The following is a 15,310-nucleotide window of genomic DNA, read 5'->3' on the forward strand; positions in this document are numbered from 1 at the left end:
GAACTATAACTTTGGGTGAGAAGAAAAAAAATAGGAAGTGAGTAGCCAGTGTTTTTGCTTTAGCGCCTGAATGCGGCGCTCAAATTTTAGGGTTTATACTAAAGGTGCAGTCTATCCTTACTAACAAAGTAAGGAGTACTTTGTTGGATTTACCTTGATTGTAACTGGAATAGATCTGAACCATTCAATATTTTGTAAACGTTTTAGAGGAATTTAACTTGTTGACTTACTGTTCCGGTTACCTTCTTTTCCCCAACTTTATTCACACAAAAGTAGACATCGTTATCGTTCTGTACTCCTCCTCAACTCCTTCCCTAATTCTTCGATCTTCATCAATTGCTCTTCTCAACTCTCTCCTCAACCCAACTGGCTTCCATCTTCTAAATTTAACTCTACCGCCAAACTCATCCATCTTGAAATTCTTTTATTTTATATGAATCTTGTTGGGTTTAGCTTCTATTTTGAAATTGATCCTCCAACTCGTAATTCAATCGCATCTTTTGGGCTTCCATAATTCTGGTAAGTTTCATTTCCAATTTTAAATCTGAATTCCATAACTTATGATTGAAATTCTTCTTCTTTTGTTTGAACCTCGTTAGGATTAGCTTTCCTAAAGAATCTTTTGCCAATTGAAATTGATGCTCGAAATCTTTGAATTGGAGAGGTATCTAGAGATTGAAGGATGACTGTTCATGGGCTTCATCAAACAAGTATCTATGATTTCTTACTTGAACTCGCCTCTGTGAAGCCAGATTGTATCGATGGAATTGTTTGGCCCTTTCATAATTCTGGTAAGCTTTTAACCCCTTCATCTAATTAAGATACAAAACAATAAGCCTTGGTTATTTTACTACAATTTTGAGTTTGCTGTAGTAACGAGCAGTTGAATGATTTTTATGTATTGATCTAATATTGTGTTGTGAAAAATAGGATTGTGGAATCAAAAGTCCTCTGCTAATTTTTAAAACTCAATTGTTATGAAACTGTCTTTGAATCCTACTTGACTACCTATGCTAAATCAGTTTGCAATATGTTTAAGCTTAATTAAATGCATTAGTTGTTGCCAGCACACATCCTAATTTTTTGTTGTATGATGGTGCTTCTCATTTATACTGTCAGTTGAACGTACCAAATTCACACCACATTTATGTACTTTTGTTATCAAATTCATACTGGTGTGCCTCAGATTGAACTTCATCTTGAGCACAAAGCTTTCACTTGTAACCTTACTTCTATTTGAAGGGGGCAATTATAAACTAAAAGAAGAAGCTGGACCTCTTAATTTCTGTGTTATGAGGTTAGAACTCTCTTTGACTGAGTTGTTATTAACTCCTAGCAAAATAAATAATACCCCTAACAAACAAGAAAATTCAAACTATTGACAGAATCATATGTAATGGTTCATAGAAAAAACATAGCTATGCTAATTTGACAAAAAAAAAATAAATAAATTACAAGTTATTTTTGCAAATTAATAATGTGTAGCAAGCGTTCAATTTGACAGGTTGTTAGACATGTGGAGAACTGGAACGTGTCGGCACTTGAAGCAGTAGGCCAGATATTCACCCCTAGCTTTAGAAGACCAAATGCTAGAACTTAAGCAAATTTCTGAAACTCTGAGGATATTATAAGGTTCTCCATAGGGCCTGATGAAACTATGTTTGTGGTTAGCTTAGTTCTAGTTATATTCATGTGGTTAGCTTAGTTGTAGTTATAGACTAAATATGAATAGTAACTAATTAAGGTAGTTTCTTAGTTGTATTTTTTTCTACTTTTTACAATGCTTTACTATAATTATAAAGGGCGTGAAGCATAGGATTAACATGATGGTAGTTTATACCCCAAAATAAATTACTTTAATATCAGTGTTTGAGAATTATTTAAGCATGATGATGATAATATACGAGGAATAGCACATGGGCATGCATGATTATAATAATTTTCTGCTACTAGAATAATGAATCACGACAAAAAAAAACAGGCTTTTAACAACACTTTTGTAACAACGGTTTTATAAACTGTCTTATGGGATCAACTAAAAAAGCCCAGAATATTAATTGGCCCTGACTAATATAAATCCACAGGTTATATAGGCGTTGTAATCCCTAATCCATAACACATTCTTAACTTCATATCTCCTGTATCCCAGTCTCAAATTGTTAGCTCGCCAAACTCCCGATCCCGTTCGTTAAACTTACCTTTCGCTTTTCTCCATTTCCCTTTCACCGTTCTCTGTTTGCCTGTCGTGGTCGAAGTTTTCTGATGGGTTTCCTTTTGTTCCTCAATACTCAGTCTCAGTCTTTGTCGTTCTTGTTCAACACTGCTTCTGGCTTAGACATTTCTTACTGAAACATGATCAAAACCACTTCTAGCTGATTCAACAAAATGTAAATAGTAGCAACAACGGTCTAATGTAGTTGAAGTTAGATAAGGTTCTACATTAATATTATATTTTGTAAAGTCGCACAAGCAAATACCTATATTTTCTTCTGATCATATTGATGATAAGGAAATCTGATTTTGATAAGGAATTACCTAGTTTCACAAGCTTAACTAAACAGCATATATACTGTCTCTGCAGGTTGTAATGGTTGATTTTTTCATGGCTGATCAAATGTGCAGCTAGGTAGCTTCAATTTTAAAATAATTTCATACTATATACATATATGTGCAAGGCTTTTTCCTGTGAAAAGACCCTCAGATTACAAATTTATGGTGTTTCCTTGGTGCATAATGTGATGAAATGGTTAGTTTCTGATGTTGAAGTGAATTAATTTTGATGTTGAAATGAATTAATGATTCGAAAATGTTCATTGTGCATGAAGAATATGCTTAATGGTGCTATGCTCTGCTTACATTAACACTAGACTAAAGTATTGCCCTTTTAATGCAAGAATATCTAACTATATACTTTAAGCTGAAAGACTTCCTAAGAGTCCTTGTAGATCTCTCTGTCATGAATTTGTTCTTTTTTTATGAGTAGATATTACTGCATTCAACACTACAATAGTTTGATATGTGAAATATTGCTGACATGCAAATGTGAAAAAATATTTCCACTATCGGTTGAAATTCAGATGCAGCATATGAATCTGAAAATTATGTTAACAGAGGAATTTAGATTTATCATGTCCTCTTTTTAATTTCTTTTATTCTCTCATGCATACTGCTATAACATGGCTAAGCACATATGCAAGCATAAACATGGTAATGTACACTTTTTTTTCTCTTATGGGTTCTCTTTTATTTTCCAGATTACTAACATGGAGATTATCAATTCTAGGTCACGGTTATTATGATGAGCTTGTGGTCCCAATAATTGAAAATACTGCTAACGAAAGGGGACTCAGAATTATCAAGGAGGTAAATTAACTCCCAAATTTTCCTCTTGTTTCTATTAATTCACAAGTCTGTTGGAAATTTAGCTTGTATTGTTGTTGCTGTGATACTTTGTCCCTTTACAAATCATTTAATGTTCTTGATTTTTTAAAGGGTTAAGGTGCAAAAATACCCCTAACGTTTTGAGTCAGGACCAATTTTACCCCTAACGTCCAAAATGGTGCAATTTTACCCCTAAAGTTTGTAGCCAAGAGCAATTTTACCCCTAATGTTGATAAATTGGATCAAGTTCAGAAATAATTCATCAAACTATCTTCTCGGACATGAATCATCTACACTTCACATGTACGTCATTTTATGAGTAACAAATCATAAACATATGTTGGGATGTGAAAAAAAATAAAAAAAATATAAAAATTATACTGTCTTTGTACGAATTAGACAAAAAAAAATTCAAACAATTCACCGAATTTATAAATATTAATCTCCAATTCTATTATTAAATTATAAAAAACATGAAATCTTTTTTTTTAGAATGAATTGATATGCAATTGGTGCAAAATAGTGAATGAAAATATCTGTGTTTTATAATAGTGTCTTAAATTGACCCAAATTACTAACGTTAGAGGTAAAATTGCTCTTGGCTACAAAAGTTATGGGCAAAATTGCACCATTTTAGATGTTAAGGGTAAAATTGCTCCTGGCCCAAAACGTTAGGGGTATTTTTGCACCTTAACCCTTTTTTAAATAAGCAGAGTTCTTTGACATGTGTCTTTGTTTTACAGCTTCATATCAATGTGTTAAGCTAAGTTATGTTAAAAGAAATAGTGTTTTTTTTATGGTTATTTAATTCCTTAAGAATCATATATATTGAATTATTAATATAGAAAAACACGTGTTTACAAATTAAAGGTTCATTTGAGTGATAAAGTTCCAAGCCGTATAAGCTAGATATCTAAAGTTAGTAAAGACAACAAACTTAAATTGAAGAGAAACCATTTAAAAACCGCTTGAACAACCTCGAACTAATTAATCGGATTAAAAAGATGTCTAACACACACCTTGTTAATGAGTCTCTCAAAAGCTTGAGTACCATGTTGTTTCATATATTCCAAGAGAAGATGCATGCTCCTATTCTACTTTGCTGTAAACACATATTTTGTGAAGATTGTGTATCAGAATGGTTAGTTAATAATATTCTTTTATGTTTCGTTGTTAGTATCATTTTGCTTAGTGACATTCTGATTTCAGGTTTGAAAGAGAGAGAATGTGCCAGTTGTGCAGGGTGTTGGTGAAACCTGCAGATCTGAGATCATTTGGTGATGGATCAACCACTTTATTCTTCCAGATATTTTAAATTCTTCTATGGTAAAAATTGAAGGAATTCTAACCCAGACCGAGATGGAGAGATATGGTGCACATGTAAAATGTAGTTAACCAAAGAAATGAAACTAGTACAGTACAGTACAAATAGATGATGATATGTAGGTTGTTAGGTTGTGTTCCTTTTACGAAGAGAAAAGGTCGAGTGTATCTCTCAAGACAAAAAGGTCTTTGTAGTTTTTAAATAAATTGTTGATTGTACTAAGAGTTTTTGAATGACATAAGCTTATTTGCTACCAATGACAACATCTTATAATCTAAAAAAAACAATTTTTATCATTATTGACCAGCAATCCAGTTTCGTCATAACAGATGACATGACCTTAAAAAACGTTAGCGACAGAAAATTTTCGTCCGAAAAGTATAAAGTTGATTACCGATGGTTACACGAATTACAAACGGATTACGGACGATATTTGTGTTTGTAAATCTTTTCTTGAAGCGTTTGAAAATCATTGTAGAGGCGGTTTAAACCGCATTTAGGAAAACATCTCTAAAAAAACCTTATCCCGATGTCTGAGAAAAACCAACGGTAATATAGCAACAGTGGTAATTACAACACTTTTTCGACGGTTATGAAAACCATGTAAAAATATAGAGACAGTTAAACGTCCTAAATTGAAATAAAATCGTTGGTTTTTTTTGTAGTGAATTGCCTATTTGATTTATTGTAATTACAACACTTTTGTCCTTCCATCTAACAAAAATGTCAAATTAAGAGTCAGAATTAATGGAATGCTTTTGTATGGAATGTTAATTGTTTGTATGTAAGTGAATTAAGGTAATAACAATCATTAAAATAGACACATGCACGACATGTTAGATAAATTTTTCAAGTGAATTGAAAATTTTAGATATAATTTTTCAAGTGAATTTTACGTAAATCCTTTATTTTTAGACATAATTTACGTAAAAATTGATTAAATTTACGTAACCTTGTTATTTTATAACAAAAATCCACAAATTTTATGAAAATTAGAGATAAACGTAAAACCTTTGAATTTTACGTAAACCTTTTATTTTTAGATATAACTTACGTAAAATTAGACTAAATTTACGTAACCTTGTTTTTTTATTATAAAAAAGTCCACAAACATTGTGAAAAATAGAGTTTTATGTAAAACATTTGAAATTTACGTAAATCTTTTATTTTTAGACATAATTTATGTAAAGTTGGATTAAATTTACGCAACGTTGTTATTTTTGGAGAAAAAATGCATGAACCTTGTGAAAAATAGAGTTTTAGTAAAACCTTTAAACTTTACGTAAATCTTTTATTTTTAGACTTAACTTACGTAAAGTTGGATTAAATTTACGTAACTTTGTTATTTTTGGAGAAAAAAATTTATAAACCTTATGAAAAATGGAGTTTTACGTAAAACCTTTGAACTTTACGTAAATCTTTTATTTTTAGACATAATTTACGTACAGTGGGACTAAATTTACAACCTTGTTATTTTAGGAGATAAAATCCATAAACCTTGTTGAAAATAGAGTTTTACGTAAAACCTTTGAACTTTATGGAAATCTTTTATTTTTAGAAATAATTTACATATAGTTTGACTAAATTTACATAACCATGTTATTTTAGGAGATAAATCCGCAAACCTTGTGGAAAATAGAGTTTTATGTAAAACCTTTGAACTTTACGTAAATCTTTTATTTTTAAATATAATTTACGTAGAGTTGGACTAAATTTACGTAAACTTGTTATTTTTTGACAACAAAATCATAAACCTTGTGAAAAATGGAGTTTTACGCAACAGTTTTGAACTTTACGTAAATCTTTTATTTTTAGACATAATTTACGTAAAGTTGGACTAAATTTGCGTAATCTTGTTATTTATAAGAAAAAATTTAGAAACCTTGTTAAAAATAGAGTTTTACGTAAAACCTAAGAATTTTACGTAAATCTTTTATTTTTAGACATGATTTACATAAGGTTTGACTAAATTTACGTAACCCTTTAGTTTAGGAGAAAAACCCACAAACATTGTGAAAATTAGAGTTTTACGTAAAACCTTTAAACTTTACATAAATATTTTATTTTTAGATATAATTTACGTATAGCTTGACCAAAATTTACGTAACCTTTTTATTTTAGGATAAAAAAATTTACAAACCTTGTGAACATAGAGTTTTACGTAAAACCTATTAATTTTACGTAAATCTTTTATTTTTAGACATAATTTACGTAAGGTTTGACTAAATTTACGTAACCTTTTTACTTTAGGAGAAAAATCCACAAACATTGTGAAAATTAGAGTCTTACGTAAAACCATTGAACTTTACGTAAAAAATTTATTTTTAGATATAATGTACGTATAGTTTGACTAAACTTACGTAACCTTTTTATTTTAGGAGAAAAAAATTCACAAACCTTGTGAAAATAGAGTTTTACGTAAAACCTATGAATTTTACGTAATTCTTTTATTTTTAGATATAATTTTCCTAAGGTTTGACTAAATTTACGTAACCTTGTTATTTTAGGAGAAAAATTCCACAAACCTTGTGAAAATTAGAGTTTTACGTAAAACCTTTGAACTTTACGTTAATATTTTATTTTTAGACATAATTTACGTATAGTTTGACTAAATTTAGGTAACCTTCTTATTTTAGGAGAAAAAAATTCACAAAGCTTTGAAAATAGAGTTTTACGTAAAACCTATGAATTTTACGTAAATCTCTTATTTTTGGACATATTTTACGTAAGATTTGACTAAATTTACGTAACCCTTATACTTGAGGAGAAAAATCCACAAACATTGTGAAAATTAGAGTTTTACGTAAAACCTTTGAACTTTACGTAAATATTTCATTTTTAGATATAATTTATGTATAGTTTGACTAAATTTACGTAACCTTTTTATTTTAGGAGAAAAAAATTCTCAAACCTTGTGAAAATATAGAGTTTTACGTAAAACCTATGAATTTTACGTAAATCTCTTGTTTTGAAACATAATTTTTGTAAGGTTTGACTAAATTTATGTAACCCTTTTACTTTAGGAGAAAAATCCATAAACATTGTGAAAATTAGAGTTTTACGTAAAACCTTTGAACTTTACGTAACTATTTTATTTTTAGATATAATTCACGTATAGTTTGAGTAAATTTACGTAACCTTTTTATTTTAGGAGAAAAAAATTCACAAACCTTGTGAAAATAGAGTTTTACGTAAAACCTATGAATTTTACGTAAATCTTTTATTTTTACACATAATTTATGTAATGTTTGACTAAATTTACGTAACCCTTTTACTTTAGGAGAAAAATCCACAAACATTGTGAAAATTAGACGTTTACGTAAAACCTTTGAAATTTACGTAAATATTTTATTTTTAGATATAGTTTACGTATAGATTGACTAAATTTGCATAATCTTTTTATTTTAGGAGAAAAAAAATTCACAAACCTTGTGAAAATAGAGTTTTACGTAAAACCTATGAATTTTACGTAAATCTCTTATTTTTACACATAATTTTCGTAATGTTTGACTAAATTTACGTAACCTTGTTATTCTAGGAGAAAAAATCCACAAAGATTGTGAAAATTAGACTTTTACGTAAAACCTTTAAACTTTACGTAAATATTTTATTTTTTGGTATAATTTACATATAGTTTCACTAAATTTAAGTAACCTTTTTATTTTAGGAGAAAAAAATCACAAACCTTGTGAAAGTAGAGTTTTACGTAAAACCTATATATTTTACGTAAATCTTTTATTTTTAGATATAATTTACGTATAGTTTGACAAAATTTAAGTAACCTTTTTATTTTAGGAAAAAAATTCACAAACCTTGTGAAAATAGAATTTTACATAAAACCTATGAATTTTACGTAAATATTTTATTGGGAAAAGTACAAAAATAAACCTTGTGGTTACACCTGTTTTCGATCGCAGCCTTGTGGTTTAAAAATTTACAAAATGGTACATTGAGGTTCATTCCGTTAGCAAACACATACCAAATTGACTAACGGTGTTAAAAATCATAGAAAAAAGAGTTAAGTTGGTCCTTATATTTATTTATTTTATAAATCAAACCCTTTTATTATCTAATTATCATAAAAAAACCTCAAAATCAAAAATAAAAATAAAAAACACCATCTTTTCTATAATTTTTTAATGTCTTATTTTTTTTCTTCTTTCTCTGTCTTCTCTCCTCTTTGTTAATTTCTCTCTCTAAAAATCAAACATGCTTGAAAGATCAAATCCACAAGAAATGGACGAAATCTCGGCGATCTCTCTTCTTGAACAACTTTCTGATCAGTTTCTTCTGATTCAATTGGCTTCAATATTGCTCCCTTTTGAAACCATGGATGTTGCCTTATTTCACAGAGAAAAATTATTCAATTGGGTTCAAATTTCTACCATTCAATGCTTGAAGCTTCGGACATGGTGGATAATAATTCAACCTAAACAAGAATCACTTTTCTCATCTTTTAACAGCTTAATCAACACATTCCTCGGCTCTATCCCCAATCCATCCGCCATTAATTCCAATACTTCATATGTCATTCTCTTCACTTCTTTCCTCTGTCAAAAACAGAGGAAACATTAAAATTGAAAAAATTACAGGATGGATAATGGGGAGAGATTTATGGGAAGTGGTATTGAGGAGAAGATACTCAATCCAACCAACATCATCATTAGGACCAATTCTTTTGTTACCATAGCCAAAAGGACTAGGTAGGAGGAGCAGCTTTGTCTTTTTAAGATTGAGGGAGATTGAAGAAATTGGTAGTTAGAGTTTCTAAATTGGACATGAGTTCCAATGGAACACTATGATTCACTAATTTGAAGAAGCTGAATTCGTGATAGGCATCAACTATGAGAGATTTAGTTTGGGGGTGTTTGAGGTCTATGACTGGAATTTCAGTAAACAGGGAAGTGGGCTTGCATGTTTTGAGTAGGGAGCAATGGTTGGATTAAACCTCTGTGTGGTGCAATTTTAGGAGATAAATAGGGAGGTGGGAGTAGTTAAAACATATTTACAAGGGAGGGGTTGTTCTTTAACTGGAGTTAAAAAACATAGCCATTCCGGCGCACTAGGCGCCGGAATGGGTACCACCCGTCACTTCTCTGCGCAAAGTAGTACTTCGCGCAGAGATGTGCCCATTCCGGCGTACCAGACGCCGGAATGGGTACAATTGTACCTTTCTGCGCAAAGCCTAATTAGACTTTGCGCAGACTTGTACCCATTCCGGCGTATCAGACGCCGGAATGGGTACAAGACAATTTATTTGACATTCCACTGCGCAAGTGCGCAGTACCCATTCCGGCGCCTAGTGCGTCGGAATGGGCACCTTCCCTTAACCCAAGTTAAAAACAGCCCCTCCCATGGAATAATTTCCTAACTATTCCTATCTCTCTATTTAACTCCTAAATCAGCCCCAAGCAGAGGTTTAATCCGTAATGGTTTAACGCAGCCTGAGATAGAACAACCATGGCTACAATATTTCAGAGAATAGAAGAGAAGAAGGAATGACAAAGAAAGGTAAAAGGTGGTGGGATATATATATAAATGGAGAATTGGGACAGAGGCGTTACGAACTATAAGAAGAAGCCATCTGGTTGCCTTTGTCTGTCTTGCTGTCGAGAATGAATCACTATTTCTATTTTTTCATATAGATAGAAGAGAAAAAAAAAATTAAAGAGAGATGTAGAAGATGGTGTATTTGATTTTTATTTTTTATTTTGAGATTTGTTTGTGATAATTAGATAATTATGGGGTTAATTTATAAAAATAAATAAATATAAGGACAAAATTAACTCTTTTCCCTTTGACTTTTAACAACGTTAGTCAATTTGGTATGTGTTTGCTAATGGAATGAACCTCAAGGTACATGTTTGCCAACTTTTAAATCACATAGTCTATATTTGAAAATGACCCAAACCACAAAGTTTATTTTTGTACTTTCCCCTATTTTATTTTTAGATATAATTTACATATATTTTGACTAAATTTACGTAACCTTTTTATTTTAGGAGAAGAAAACTCACATACCTTGTGAAAATAGAGTTTTACGTAAAACCTATGAATTTTACCAAAATCTTTTATTTTTGGATATAATTTATGTAAGATTTGACTAAATTTACGTAACCCTTTTACTTTAGAAGAAAAAATCCACAAACCTTATTAAAATAGAGTTTTACGTAAAACCTTTGAACTTTACACAAATAGTTTATTTTTAGATACAATTTACGTATAGTTTGACTAAACTTACGTATCGTTTTTAGTTTAGGAGAAAAAAATTCACAAACCTAGTGAAAATAGAGTTTTACGTAAAACCTATGAATTTTACGTAAATCTCTTATTTTTAGACATAATTTATGTAAGATTTGACTAAATTTACGTAACCCTTTTACTTTAGGAGAAAAATCCACAAACATTGTGAAAATTAGAGTTTTACGTAAAACCTTTGAAATTTATGTAAATATTTTATTTTGACACGTAATTTACGTAATGTTTGACTATATTTACGTAACACTTTTATTTTATCAGAAAAATCCACAAACCTTGTGAAAATAAAGTATTACGTAAAACCTATGAATTTTACGTAAATCTTTTATTTTTAGACATAATTTTCGTAATGTTTTACTAAATTTACGAAACCTTGTTATTTTAGGAGAAATAATCCACAAACATTGTGAAAATTAGACTTTTACGTAAAACCTTTGAACTTTACGTAAATATTTTATTTTCAGATATAATTTACATATAGTTTGACTAAATTTGCGTAACCTTTTTACTTTAGGAGAAAAAAATTCACAAACCTTATGAGAGTAGAGTTTTACGTAAAACCTATATATTTTACGTAAATCTTTATTTTTAGACATAATTTACGTAAGGTTTGACTAAATTTACGTAACCTTGTCATTTTAGGAGAAAAAATCCGCAAACCTTGTGAAAATTAGAGTTTTACGTAAAACCTTTGAAATTTACGTAAATCTTTTATTTTTAGATATAATTTACATCTAGTTTGACTAAATTTAAGTAACCTTTTTATTTTAGATGAAAAAAATTATAAAGCTTGTGAAAATAGAGTTTTAGTAAAACCTATGAATTTTACGTAAATCTCTTATTTTTACAAATAATTTACGTAAGATTTGACTAAATTTACGTAACCGTTTTACTTTAGGAGAAAAATCGACAAACATTGTGAAAATTAGAGTTTTACATAAAACCTTTGAACTTTACATAAATATTTTATTTTTAGATATAATTTACGTATAGTTTGACGAAATTTACGTAACCTTTTAATTTTAGGAGAAAAAAATTCACAAACCTTGTGAAAATAGAGTTTTACGTAAAACCTATGTAAATCTTTTATTTTTACACATAATTTATGTAATGTTTGACTAAATTTACGTAACCCTTTTACTTTAGGAGAAAAATCCACAAACATAGTGAAAATTAGACGTTTACGTAAAACCTTTGAAATTTACGTAAATATTTTATTTTTAGATATAGTTTACGTATAGATTGACTAAATTTACATAATCTTTTTATTTTAGGAGAAAAAAAATTCACAAACCTTGTAAAAATAGAGTTTTACGTAAAACCTATGAATTTTACGTAAATCTCTTATTTTTACACATAATTTTTGTAATGTTTGACTAAATTTACGTAACCTTGTTATTTTAGGAGAAAAAATCCACAAACATTGTGAAAATTAGACTTTTACGTAAAACCTTTGAACTTTACGTAAATATTTTATTTTTAGATATAATTTACGTATAGTTTGACTAAATTTACGTAACCTTTTTATTTTAGGAGAAAAAAAACCACAAACCTTGTGAAAATAGAGTTTTACGTAAAACCTATATATTTTACGTAAATCTTTTATTTTTAGATATAATTTACGTATAGTTTGACCAAATTTACGTAACTTTTTTATTTTAGGATAAAAAAAATCACAAACCTTGTGAAAATAGAGTTTTACGTAAAACCTATGGATTTTACGTAAATATTTTATTTTTAGACATAATTTACGTATATTTTGACTAAATTTACGTAACCTTGTTATTTTAGGAGAAAAAATCTACAAACATTGTGAAAATTAGAGTTTTACGTAAAACCTTTGAACTTTACGTAAAGATTTTATTTTTAGATATAATTTACGTATAGTTTGACCAAATTTACGTAACTTTTTTATTTTAGGATAAAAAAATTCACAAACCTTGTAAAAATAGAGTTTTATGTAAAACCTATAAATTTTATATAAATCTTTTATTTTTAGACATAATTTACATATTGTTTGACTAAATTTACTTAACCTTGTTATTTTAGAAGAAAAAATCCACAAACCTTGGGAAAATTAGAGTTTTACGTAAAACCTTTGAACTTTACGTAAATATTTTATTTTCAGATATAATTTACGTATAATTTTGCTAAATTTAGGTAACCTTTTTATTTTAGGAGAAACAAATTTAAGAACTTTGTGAAAACAGAGTTTTACATAAATTTTTTATTTTATCAGTCCCTATGTTAAATATCTAACATATTGTTTAGTTCTCGTATTTTAATAATATATTGTTTACTTCTTATTTTTTTATAATTGATCAACATTTTTGTCAGTTAAATTTTTAAATTATTGAACAGATTAACCCTCTAAAATGGACTAAACTGTTGAATTGAGCTAAAATTAAGGACTGAATAGCATATTATTAATATATAATGACTAAATAGTGATTAGATTAAAATATAGGGATTGATATATTATTTACCTTGTAATTAATCTTTAAAATTTCCATAATTCAATATTACCTGCTATAGCAGGTTACCTTTTTTATTAATTTTAATTAACCTTATTTCTATTAACACATGTCTAATTACTATTGGTTACTAAAACAAAGTATAATTACTTTTTTTTCCAACATAGTAACCATAGAATTTACCTATTCTAAAACATATCATTATTATTTTGTGGGGAAGTGCACAAATTCGCCACAAACCTATCTATAATATTATGAGGATTCTAATTCTCCACTGTACACAAAATTATATATAAAAGGTGACTTTTAATTCATCACTATATGGCTTTGTATGGGGAATTACGTATTCGCCACTAAGAAATTTCATTGTTTTGTGGGTAAAAGTACAAATTCCACACAAAAATGTATCTAATTTTGTGGCGAATTAAATATTCGCCACTATATATTATGCTTTTATGTCGAATATATTGGGTTCCCACTGATATATCATTTCATGTGGCGAAAAATTGAATTCCCCACTGAAATCTCATGATCAGTGGGGGAAATACATATTCCATATAAATCAAACAGCAAGTAGCCAAACGGGTCCTAAATTTTAATTACCTACATAACTTAATATGACCGATTAAGTTACGGGTGGATATTTATTTATATTTTCACCAATTATACATTTCATAAAATATTATAATTTTTTTAATTTTATTTGTTAAATGTTAAAAAAAATCAATTTAACTTTAAATATATACATAAATTTTAAAATATTCAGTAGATTACTTAATTAAAACAAGTGATTTTACGGAGATATTTATTTAATTAAGGTGTCGGGTAAGATTCTTCGTTTAGCTACTTTTTAACTTGCTTAGTTAGGGTTAAAGATTATATGTAGCTATCTATTTATAGTGTGAACTTATATTAACTATTAATTACCGCGGGTAGATACAAATTTATCTATTTATAACGCGTGATTAAATTAAGTTTTAATTACCGAGTGGATATTTATATTTTCAACAAATAATTATATATTTCATTAAATATTATCAAAACAATTAATTTAACAACATTTTAATTAGTTGACTATCTAAAAAAAACATTTGGTTCATTATTACAGGATCAGAAAAGCTAAAAAGGAAAGCATAAAAAAAAAATTTAATTAGTTGACTATCTAAAAAAAACATGTGGTTCATTATTACAGGATCAGAAAAGCTAAAAAGGGAAGCATAAAAAAAAAATTAAAGAGCTCAGAAACACCTGAAATGAGATGAAAGAGATAGATCCCATTCAATGAAATGCACCAGCCGGGAATCGAACCAGGGTCTGTACCGTGGCAGGATACTATTCTACCACTAGACCACTGGTGCTTCATGCTATGATGATGATAAATATTATATATAAAGGCATATTCTTTCTTTGATGTTAGCGTCTTCGCAATGAATAATCAAGACACGTGGCATGATTTCATATGTATACCTATTAGGCAAGAAGCATCATTAAGCCACATCTTTCATTTTTTGGTTTATTAAGCTCTTGATCTTTTATTTGGATACATTAAACCCCTAATCATTTATTTTTTTATCTCATTAAATCCTTAATGACCAAATTAGTAAGTTGTGAACATAAATTTCGTTTAACAGACTGTTATTCATTCTACATGCATTCGAATTTTGTATTTTGTTAATTGTTTGAAAGCAGTTTTGATGTGTTATGTGTCTATAGAAAAACTGTACAACCCTTAATTCAAACTGTAAAAAAAAAATTTTTTTAATAATTTCAAATACAGATGAAGTTAATAACGTATTTTTAACAGAATTAAATGTTCACAATTTACTAATTTGATCATCAATGGCTTAATGAGGCAAAAAATAAATGATCAGGA

The 15,310-nt window shown here is 28.8% G+C and overlaps 1 long non-coding RNA gene, 1 other non-coding gene and 1 pseudogene across 5 annotated transcripts; 1 reads left to right on the plus strand and 2 right to left on the minus strand.

Moving 5' to 3' along the window:
- The first annotated feature begins 261 nt into the window (after nt 1-261).
- On the plus strand, nt 262-4,952 carry LOC136217028 (uncharacterized). 4 transcript variants are annotated; one of them, XR_010683427.1, is made up of 5 exons: nt 262-519; nt 600-791; nt 2,582-2,626; nt 3,255-3,363; nt 4,591-4,952. It is a non-coding gene; the product is annotated as an uncharacterized lncRNA (long non-coding RNA). The 4 variants fall into 4 exon arrangements; XR_010683429.1 differs by having other exon boundaries at nt 3,284-3,363; XR_010683428.1 differs by lacking the exon at nt 2,582-2,626 and having other exon boundaries at nt 264-519.
- A 4,112-nt stretch (nt 4,953-9,064) lies between these two features.
- LOC136217527 (gibberellin 2-beta-dioxygenase-like) lies at nt 9,065-10,167 on the minus strand (annotated as a pseudogene).
- Nucleotides 10,168-14,724: 4,557 nt separating this feature from the next.
- On the minus strand, nt 14,725-14,795 carry TRNAG-GCC (transfer RNA glycine (anticodon GCC)). The gene has a single exon. It is a non-coding gene; the product is annotated as a tRNA-Gly (tRNA).
- Between the last annotated feature and the right edge of the window lie 515 nt (nt 14,796-15,310).

Source organism: Euphorbia lathyris, chromosome 2 (assembly GCF_963576675.1).
Source record: "Euphorbia lathyris chromosome 2, ddEupLath1.1, whole genome shotgun sequence".
Classification (NCBI taxonomy): Eukaryota; Viridiplantae; Streptophyta; class Magnoliopsida; order Malpighiales; family Euphorbiaceae; genus Euphorbia; species Euphorbia lathyris.